General features: G+C 45.9%; 1 non-coding gene across 1 annotated transcript; it reads right to left on the bottom strand.

The window, feature by feature from the left end:
* Positions 1-9691: 9691 nt before the first annotated feature.
* trnaa-ugc (transfer RNA alanine (anticodon UGC)) lies at positions 9692-9767 on the bottom strand. Its single transcript has one exon. It is a non-coding gene; the product is annotated as a tRNA-Ala (tRNA).
* Positions 9768-10723: the final 956 nt, after the last annotated feature.

Raw genomic sequence — 10723 nt, 5'->3', positions numbered from 1 at the left:
GTGTCACATCAGTTTGAAAACAATGTAAAAAAGAATATATATCATTGAGTTAGTAAAGACGTATAGAAACATGGTCTCTTTTTTGTTTTCTTGAGTAAGGCAGGTCCAAAATGCAGATGTTTCAGTTTAACTCTGTGCTTTCTGTGGTGGGGCAAGCCAGCAGAAAATACAGAGCACTGCACCGTGATTGGCTCAGTGTTCTGTCACTCACGGATACTTTACGTCACTGCCAAGTGTAAGAGCAGACCTTGAAAATTCTATCACCTTCGGCTGCTGCCATAGAAGTGCCCATCCAAGAAGACTCAAGGTCATTGGCCACAGATAAAATGACGTCAAATCACATTATATGTACAGTAGCTTTGATTGGACTGATCATGTCAACATCATACTTTCACAATCTTAGCTAGTCATCATCATGAATCAAGTCGACAATCTACTGGTAAATCCTTTTTAATCCTTGTCATATAAAGATAAATAATGAAGAGGAATTATAGATCCTCTGCTCTCATCCTTCTAGACCTATCGGCTGCCTTTGATACTGTGAACCATCAGATCCTCCTCTCCACCCTCTCCGAGCTGGGCATCTCCGGCGCGGCCCACGCTTGGATTGCGTCCTACCTGACAGGTCGCTCCTACCAGGTGGCGTGGCGAGAATCTGTCTCCGCACCACGTGCTCTCACCACTGGTGTCCCCCAGGGCTCTGTTCTAGGCCCTCTCCTATTCTCGCTATACACCAAGTCACTTGGCTCTGTCATATCCTCACATGGTCTCTCCTATCATTGCTATGCAGACGACACACAATTACTCTTCTCCTTTCCCCCCTCTGATAACCAGGTGGTGAATCGCATCTCTGCATGTCTGGCAGACATATCAGTGTGGATGACGGATCACCACCTAAAGCTGAACCTCGGCAAGACAGAGCTGCTCTTCCTCCCGGGGAAGGACTGCCCGTTCCATGATCTCGCCATCACGGTTGACAACTCCATTGTTTCCTCCTCCCAGAGTGCTAAGAACCTTGGCGTGATCCTGGACAACACCCTGTCGTTCTCAACTAACATCAAGGCGGTGACCCGTTCCTGTAGGTTCATGCTCTACAACATTCGCAGAGTACGACCCTGCCTCACGCAGGAAGCGGCGCAGGTCCTAATCCAGGCACTTGTCATCTCCCGTCTGGATTACTGCAACTCGCTGTTGGCTGGGCTCCCTGCCTGTGCCATTAAACCCCTACAACTCATCCAGAACGCCGCAGCCCGTCTGGTGTTCAACTTTCCCAAGTTCTCTCACGTCACCCCGCTCCTCCGCTCTCTCCACTGGCTTCCAGTTGAAGCTCGCATCCGCTACAAGACCATGGTGCTTGCCTACGGAGCTGTGAGGGGAACGGCACCTCCGTACCTTCAGGCTCTGATCAGGCCCTACACCCAAACAAGGGCACTGCGTTCATCCACCTCTGGCCTGCTCGCCTCCCTACCTCTGAGGAAGTACAGTTCCCGCTCAGCCCAGTCAAAACTGTTCGCTGCTCTGGCACCCCAATGGTGGAACAAACTCCCTCACGACGCCAGGTCAGCGGAGTCAATCACCACCTTCCGGAGACACCTGAAACCCCACCTCTTTAAGGAATACCTAGGATAGGATAAAGTAATTCTTCTAACCCCCCCCCCCCCCCCCCCTTAAAAGAGTTAGATGCACTATTGTAAAGTGGTTGTTCCACTGGATATCATAAGGTGAATGCACCAATTTGTAAGTCGCTCTGGATAAGAGCGTCTGCTAAATGACTTAAATGTAAATGTAAATAGATAAAACGTACCAGTGCTCTTCGACCATTGGACATAAACATTATACAACAAGTTGGAAATCGCAAATTCAACAAGTGGTTTGGAAGGTATCAGTGGCTGTGTGGTCCCAAATCTGGGATTAAAATGATAAACATTCAACATTGGTCATGCTGTCAATGAAGCATGATTTGTGCCGTTCAAAACGACTGTTAACTTGGAGGACCGCCGTACCACCTTCCTGTTCAAGTGAGCCAAGCACAACAATGTGAGTCCCAAAATGCATTGTATACTGCTTCATAAATTATGTAATATGCCAGGGAGATATGTATACTATAGCTAAGAAAGTAACACTAAGTGTATGTTGTGTAGTAAGATGTTAGTAGCCCTTGTGCCTCACCCTAATAATTTGGTCTATTTAACCCTCTTAATTTTGCCTACTGTTCTGACTGTTCTACTGTAGCCTATAACCTGTTTCAGAGAAATGTATTGTTTAGTGTTGTGTTGTGTAGTGGCTTTGCAAGCAAGCCTGTTTCTCTCCCCAGTCAGAGGCAGCATGCTTAGAAAACAAACTTATTTAGAAAACAAATTTGACTGCCAAAATTGTGGAGAGAAAGCACACATGATGTTTATGCAACCTACAAATCACCCTAAGAATACTTCCAGAACCACCTTTATATTTTATATCAATTGAGAAAATCTACAAAAGAAATTGGCCCATCCTAGTCTTCATTAATAGGGATGTATGTGACATTGCACAGCAGTAAACTGGTTTATTTAATCTTCATCATTTTTTTGTTCTTGATTTCAATATGGAAGGAAAACCAGGTACTGGTGTTTGTATGTACTATTTCTTGGTGAGTGAAATGTATTCACTCTTAAAAAGGAAGGGTTCCTGGAGGATCCTTTGGGGGTTCTTTAATACATTTAAACTGGGGGAACCCCTATAAGTTCTTTAAAGAACCCTTTGGGTATTATTCATAATAATAATCAGCATAACAATAACAACAATAACACTATCTTTTAGTTGTCAGTGTTTGTTATGATTTTAGTGGTAAAACAGAATTGAAAAATCTAAATATGAGGTAAACTCCCAGCAGAGCCCCAAGTCCAAAGGGTACATTATATCCTCTGGCTTGTTGATGTCCTCTGTAGGATATCTATAGCCATAATGATTTTGTAGGGAGGGTGAAGTCTATAAACAATAAATAATAATTATACAGATGGTTAACAAAATGTGCACACAACAGTATTCATACCTTGGGTTTTGTGGTAACTGTCAATGAAAAAACAGTTCACTTTTGACATCAGTTTTCATACACATACCTTGTCCATAATGTAGAGGCCTATCAGATCTTCATTGAAGAGGAAGAAGGCTGCTGTGACTGTGTCCTATAAGGTTTTAGAGGATTCATTAATTACAACTAACTGTAGATGATACATGTAATCTGCATAACATTATGAGGCAAACCAATGCCAATTCTAGGCTACATACCTTTGTGTAACTCATCGTCGTTTTTTGTAACTCATCGTCGGTATACCTGCAGACACAGACACATATGAAAGTGAGCTATAGCCTTTAACATATTCTTAACTATTCTTACCTCTTTGTTGATTGATATACTGTACATTGAATTGTGTCCATTTCCTGTTTTAGAAATCATTTAAAAAAGGGAAAACGTGTCAAACAACCAAGCCATTTGCACAAATATGAAAAGATAGATGATATCATCATAAAACAATATCAATTTAGCTCATAATGTAACGGTCCTGACCTGTTTTATGTTGTTTTTGTATGTGTTTAGGTCAGGGCATGTGTTTTGGGTGGGCAGTCTATGTTATCTGTTTCTATGTTGGTTTTGGTTGCCTGGTATGGCTCTTAATTAGAGGCAGGTGTTTTGCGTTCTCCTTTAATTAAGAGTCATATTTAGGTAGGGTGTTCTCACTGTTTGTTTGTGGGTGATTGTCTCCTGTGTCTGTGTCGATGTTACACCATACGGGATTGTTTCGGTTTGTTCGTGCGTTTTTGTAGTAAGTACTTGTTCGTTCATTCTGCGTGTGTTATGTCAGTTCGTCGTACTAGTCTGTCTATTTTCGTTTTGTTATTTTGTTAGTTTATTCAAGTATAGTTTGTTTCGTTTTGTCTTATAAATAAAACTCATCATGTTTTCACAACCCGCTGCGCCTTGGCTCGATCACTACACCTCCTCTTCTTATGAAGAGAGAGAGGAACGCCGTTACAGAATCACCCACCCTTCCAGAGCCAAGCAGCGGAGTAAATGGAGTAAGGGACAGGAAAAGAAGGAGCAATGGACATGGGAACAGCTGGAGGCACTGAGGAGAGCAGAGGCTACCGGAGAGAGGAACCGGAGCTATGAGGGAACGCGTCTGGCACGGAAGCCCAAAAAGCCCGTAAGTAACACCCAAAAATTTCTTGGGGGGGGGCTAAGAGGTAGTGGGCCAAGGGCAGGTAGGAGACCTGCGCCCACTTCCCAGGCTTACCGTGGAGAGCGGGAGTACGGGCAGGCGCCGTGTTACGCAGTAGAGCGCACGGTGTCTCCTGTACGAGTGCATAGCCCAGTGCGGGTTATTCCACCTCCCCGCACTGGTAGGGCTAGATTGGGTATTGAGCCAGGTGTCATGAGGCCGGCTCAACGCGTCTGGTCTCCAGTGCGTCTCCTCGGGCCGGCATACATGGCACCGGCCTTACGCATGGTTTCCCCGGTTCGCCTACATAGGCCGGTGCGGGTTATTCCACCTCCCCGCACTGGTCGGGCGACCGGGAGCATTCAACCAGGTAAGGTTGGGCAGGCTCAATGCTCAAGAGTGCCAGTACGCCTCCACGGTCCGGTATTTCCGGCGCCACCTCCCCGCCCCAGCCTAGTACCTACAGTGCCTACACTACGCACTAGGCTACCAGTGCGTCTCCTGAGCCCAGTTCCTCCTCCACGCACTCTCTCTGTAGTGCGTGTATCCAGTTCGGTGCCTCCAGTTCCGGCACCACGCACAAAGCCTCCTGTGCGTCTCCAGAGCCCTGAACACACTGTATCTTCTCCCCCTACTAATCCTGATGTGCTTGTCCTCAGCCCGGTGTCACCAGTGCCGGTACCTCGCATCAGGTATAGAGTGGGCTTTGAGAATACAGTGTGCCCTGTCCCTGCTCCCCGCACTAGTAGGAAGGTGCTTATCCTTAGCCCGGTGCCTCCAGTTCCAGCACCACGCACCAGGTCTACAGTGCGCCGTATCCGGCCAGAGCCATCCGTCTCCCCAGCACCATCTGAGCCATCCGTCTCCCCAGCGCCATCTGAGCCATCCGTCTCCCCAGCGCCGTCTGAGCCATCCGTCTGCCATGAGCCTGCAAAGCCGCCCGTCTGCCATGAGCCTGCAAAGCCGCCCGTCTGCCATGAGCCGCTAGAGCCGCCCGCCAGACAGGAGCCGCCAGAGCCGCCCGCCAGACAGGATCCGCCAGAGCCGCTGCCAGACAGGATCCGCCAGAGCCGCCAACCAGACAGGATCCGCCAGAGCCGCCAACCAGACAGGATCCGCCAGAGCCGCCAACCAGACAGGATCTGCCAGAGCCGCCAACCAGACAGGATCTGCCAGAGCCGCCAACCAGACAGGATCTGCCAGAGCCGCCAACCAGACAGGATCTGCCAGAGCCGCCAGCGAGCCATGAGCAGCCAGAGCCGTCAGAGAGCCATGAGCGTCGAGAGCCGTCAGAGAGCCATGAGCGTCGAGAGCCGTCAGCCCGCCATGAGCGTCGAGAGCCGTCAGCCCGCCATGAGCGTCGAGAGCCGTCAGCCCGCCATGAGCGTCGAGAGCCGTCAGCCCGCCATGAGCGTCGAGAGCCGTCAGCCCGCCATGAGCGTCGAGAGCCGTCAGCCCGCCATGAGCGTCGAGAGCCGTCAGCCCGCCATGAGAGCCGTCAGCCCGCCATGAGCGTCGAGAGCCGTCAGCCCGCCAAGAGCGTCGAGAGCCGTCAGCCCGCCAAGAGCGTCGAGAGCCGTCAGCCCGCCAAGAGCGTCGAGAGCCGTCAGCCCGCCATGAGCGTCGAGAGCCGTCAGCCCGCCATGAGCGTCGAGAGCCGTCAGCCCGCCATGAGCGTCGAGAGCCGTCAGCCCGCCATGAGCGTCGAGAGCCGTCAGCCCGCCATGAGCGTCGAGAGCTGTCAGCCCGCCATGAGCGTCGAGAGCCGTCAGCCCGCCATGAGCGTCGAGAGCCGTCAGCCTGCATAGACCTGCCAGAGTCCCTCAGCCAGGATCTGCCAGAGTATATCAGCCGGGACCTGCCCCTTGTCCCGGTGCTGCCCCTTGTCCCGGTGCTGCCCCTTGTCCCGGTGCTGCCCCTTGTCCCGGTGCTGCCCCTTGTCCTGGTGCTGGCCGTTTATTTAGGGGATGTGAGTTTTAGGGTGGTCATTGGGAGGGGAAGACAGAAACGGGGAGTGACTATGGTGGTGTGGGGACAGCGTCCAGAGCCGGAGCCACCACCGTGGTCAACTGCCCACCCAGACCCTCCCCTGGACTTTGTGCTGGTGCGCCCGGCGTTCGCACCTTGAGGGGGGGGTTCTGTAACGGTCCTGACCTGTTTTATGTTGTTTTTGTATGTGTTTAGGTCAGGGCATGTGTTTTGGGTGGGCAGTCTATGTTATCTGTTTCTATGTTGGTTTTGGTTGCCTGGTATGGCTCTTAATTAGAGGCAGGTGTTTTGCGTTCTCCTCTAATTAAGAGTCATATTTAGGTAGGGTGTTCTCACTGTTTGTTTGTGGGTGATTGTCTCCTGTGTCTGTGTCGATGTTACACCATACGGGATTGTTTCGGTTTGTTCGTGCGTTTTTGTAGTAAGTACTTGTTCGTTCGTTCGTTCTGCGTGTGTTATGTCAGTTCGTCGTACTAGTCTGTCTATTTTCGTTTTGTTATTTTGTTAGTTTATTCAAGTATAGTTTGTTTCGTTTTGTCTTATAAATAAAACTCATCATGTTTTCACAACCCGCTGCGCCTTGGCTCGATCACTACACCTCCTCTTCTTATGAAGAGAGAGAGGAACGCCGTTACACATAAGGGAGACACCTTACCTTAAATTGAGGAGATCTTTACATTTTTCAGTTAAGTGCCTGCACATGTTGTCATCTCAAATTCAAATCAACATTTTTCAGTTGGGTAGTTAGGTTCCTGCAAGAACCCAGAAGAACTAAAGAGGTTCCTCAATTAACCCCATCTCCTATGGGGTTCTTGGAAGAACCTAATGGGGGTATCTTTCAGCGGCAAGAGCCGTAAGGTTCTTCAAGGAACTTTGAGGATCTTAGAAGAATCCTTGTTGAACCCCACATTTTGTGTGTTGTTATACTGTATTTTTGTGGGGAGGTTAGGGGGCATATGATGTTCCCCCATGATGAAAGGGGTTCATGACAGAAAAAGTTTGGGAAGCACTGATCTAGCTAATGATTACCATAAAAACAGATGGGCAACCCCATGCTTCAGCCTATTTATTTATAGACAATATGTTGCATCAGTTGGGCTATATGTGATCATGCATATTGCTTAAAAACACACCAGCCTGATAATATGGACCAATATGTTTTTAGGCTCGTTTTTGGAGGGGAAAATTATATTTTCATACATTTTGGAGTAGAAAAGTCACCAGAGCTGCGTTCAGTACAAATAAAATGTAATGCAGCGTTCAATTAAACAGAACCAGGGCTGTTCTGAACGACCAGTTGAAAAACGGGAAGGGGTTGGGTTGTGGGTTCAAAATGCACCGCTGCCATTCAAATATGTCATTCATTGCTTCAAGTCACACCCACCACACCCACCAAAGTCTGTTCAAGAACATTAAAGAATGTTTTTGGGGAATCATGTCGTTCACTACAACCCGTTATGCAACGTAGCAAACATTCAATCGAACTGAACGCACCCCAGAACTGACTTTCTCAAATTGCCAAGCGTGGTTACTTTCTGAACTGACCAACAATTTTAAAGTAAAGTAATACAGAAATGATTGGTATTCCTGTTGTGGTTGGGATATATTGACTAAATTATCAGGAACGTTTTGGATATATTTTCCCTTCCAAATTCACCAGAAACAACCATTTCACAGCTATTTATTTAAAAAACATATCCCGGGGGGGGGGGGGGGGGTATGCCCCTGGACCCAGCCGGAAAAGGCTGTTGCCCCTGGAACCCATTGACCTGCCCCCCCCCCCCATATGCAACATAGTGTTACACCCTTGAGCCCACCTAAACCTTTTCAAATCAAATCAAATTTTATACCTCACATGCTTCGTAAACAACAGGTGTAGACTAACAGTGGAATGCAGAGGGAAAGAAAATAGAGAAATTATAGAAAAGTACAATTTAATAATAATAGTGATAATGAAGACACAATGAGCAACGATAACGATTTGTAGGCCTACAGTCATCATGGGAAGACTGACATAATGCAGATTGATTTTAATTTCAGCTAAAATTGGAATACCACTTTTTTTAGTATCCAAACAGGAAAGCTCATTTATCAAACATTTACAAAGGTCAAATCTTTATAGACCATTGACAGTAAAAGAATAAGGTATCAACATCAAAAACACTTATTTCACCTTCCCAGTAAAATGTGGACTGCTGACCAATAGTGAGCAGAGCTAAAGAGATGAGGAATTTAAGGGTAAAATGTACTATTTTCCTAAATCAGTTTTACCTAATCAGACAACTAATTGATAATTTATTTTATTTAGAAATAGGCCCAGTCTTATAGATAGTGCTACTACTAGTCTACTGTAAGTAGAGCAGGCGAGCTAGTGCAGCCTATGTGTTACCAGTATGCTTCTGCCTGCTTTGTCAAGCACTAAGTGACGGGAGGGGTTAACAAAGCTTTACACTCGATAACAGCTCTGCTCAAGTCCTCAGATTATTTTACTTTTGTACATAAACAGTGAGGACAGTGGACTTTTTATCTACACCCACCATTTTCCCACCTCACATTCTGCCAAAGCTACCTTATTATCTCTGGCAAGAGGAATTCCACAGTGGCAAAGCTACCACGTAAAATGATAGGAACCAAAAACAAGAAATCAATTTTCATAACCAACCTAAGAAAGTGTCTCAAATGAATGGGGAAAATGTCTCATGGAATAAATTGAATTATTGTCTCCCTCTGAAATGTTATTTTTGGGAAGCAGCCTTAATCGCTCCCTGGCTTTGGCATGTTTTTGACAGGATTAAATTCTTTTCTTCTTTATTTTTAGTGTTTCTGGCATACGTCCTAGATCCTTCTATCAAGAGGAGAGACCAACCAGTTGGGGTGAGGGTTAGATATTCTTCCTCCAGCATATTTCTTTACCCTTCTGAGGTGAAAAATAATTCCTCAGCCTCATACCTTCCTCATGATTTGTTTTGCTTAAAGGCTGTTAGAGTTATTTATATATCATAACAAGTATTAAAATAGCTCAGTGAGGGGTAAGAAACTCACCAAGTAAAACAAGGAGCTTGGCCATCATAAACTACCATCTAGAAGCAGTCTGCAATCCTGTGTCTCAACCTGGTCTCAGAGCATTCCATATTATTCTGTAAGTAAATCTGAGACACTCCATTTAGTATGATATGTTACGTTTGCTATTTATTACTTTGTGGCTGTACATCACCCATTTCGTATGATATGTTACGAATTACAATTTGTATTATATGTTACAAATTTGCAAAATATACAGGTGCAAGAAAAAGTATGTGAACCTTTTGGAATTACCTGGATTTCTGCATAAATTGGTCATACAATTTGATCTGATCTTCATCTAAGTCACAACAATAGACAAACACAGTCTGTTTAAACTAATAAAACACAAACAATTATACATTTACATTTTACATTTAAGTCATTTAGCAGACGCTCTTATCCAGAGCGACTTACAAGTACATACATTCATACTTTTTTTGTACTGGCCCCCCGTGGGAATCGAACCCACAACCCTGGCGTTGCAAGCGCCATGCTCTACCAACTGAGCCACACAGGGCCATTATATGTTTTCATGTCTTTATTGAACACACAGTGTAAACATTCACAGTGTAGGGTGGAAAAAGTATGTGAACCCTTGCATTAAATAACTGGTTAACCCTCCTTTGGCAACAATAAACTCAACCAAATGTTTTCTGTAGTTACGGATCAGGCCTGCACAACGGTCAGGAGGGATTTTGGACCATTCATCTTTACAAAACTGTTTCAGTTCTCAAGGTCATGCCACAGCATTTTAAATCGGGTTGAGGTCAAGACTGACTGGGCCACTCCAGAAGGCGTATTTTCTTCTGTACAAGCCATTCTGTTATTGATTTACTTCTGTCTTTTGGGATGTTGTCCTGTTGCATCACCCAACTTCTGTTGAGCTTCAATAGGTGGACAGATAGCCTTACATAATCCTGCAAAATTTCTTGATAATCTTGGAAAATCATTTTTCTGTCGATGATAGCAAGCTGTCCAGGCCCCGAGGTAGCAGACGTGCAGCAATGTTTTTTTGGGACAGCAGTGGCTTCTTCCATGGTGTCCTCCCATGAACACCATTCTTAGTGTTTTACGTATCGTAGACTGGTCAACAGAGATGTTAGTATGTTCCAGAGAGTTCTGTAAGTCTTTAGATGAAACTCTAGGATTCTCCTTAACCTCATTGAGCATTCTGCACTGTGCTCTTGCAGTCGTATTTGCAGGATGGCCACTCCTAGGGAGAGTAGCAACAGTGCTGAACTTTCTCCATTTATAGACACAGTATTACTGTGGACTATGAACATCAAGGCTTTTAGAGATACTTTTGTAACCCTTTCCAGCTTTATGCAAGTCAACAATTCTTAATCTTAGGTCTTCTGAGATCTCTTTTGTTTGAGGCATGGTTCACATCAGGCAATGCTTCTTGTGAATAACAAACTCACATTTTGTGAGTTTTTTTTATAGGGCAGGGCAGCTCTAACCAACATCTCCAATCT

This window comes from Salvelinus fontinalis, chromosome 4 (genome assembly GCF_029448725.1).
Source record: "Salvelinus fontinalis isolate EN_2023a chromosome 4, ASM2944872v1, whole genome shotgun sequence".
NCBI lineage: Eukaryota > Metazoa > Chordata > Actinopteri > Salmoniformes > Salmonidae > Salvelinus > Salvelinus fontinalis.
This window is presented reverse-complemented; position numbering and strand designations above follow the sequence as displayed.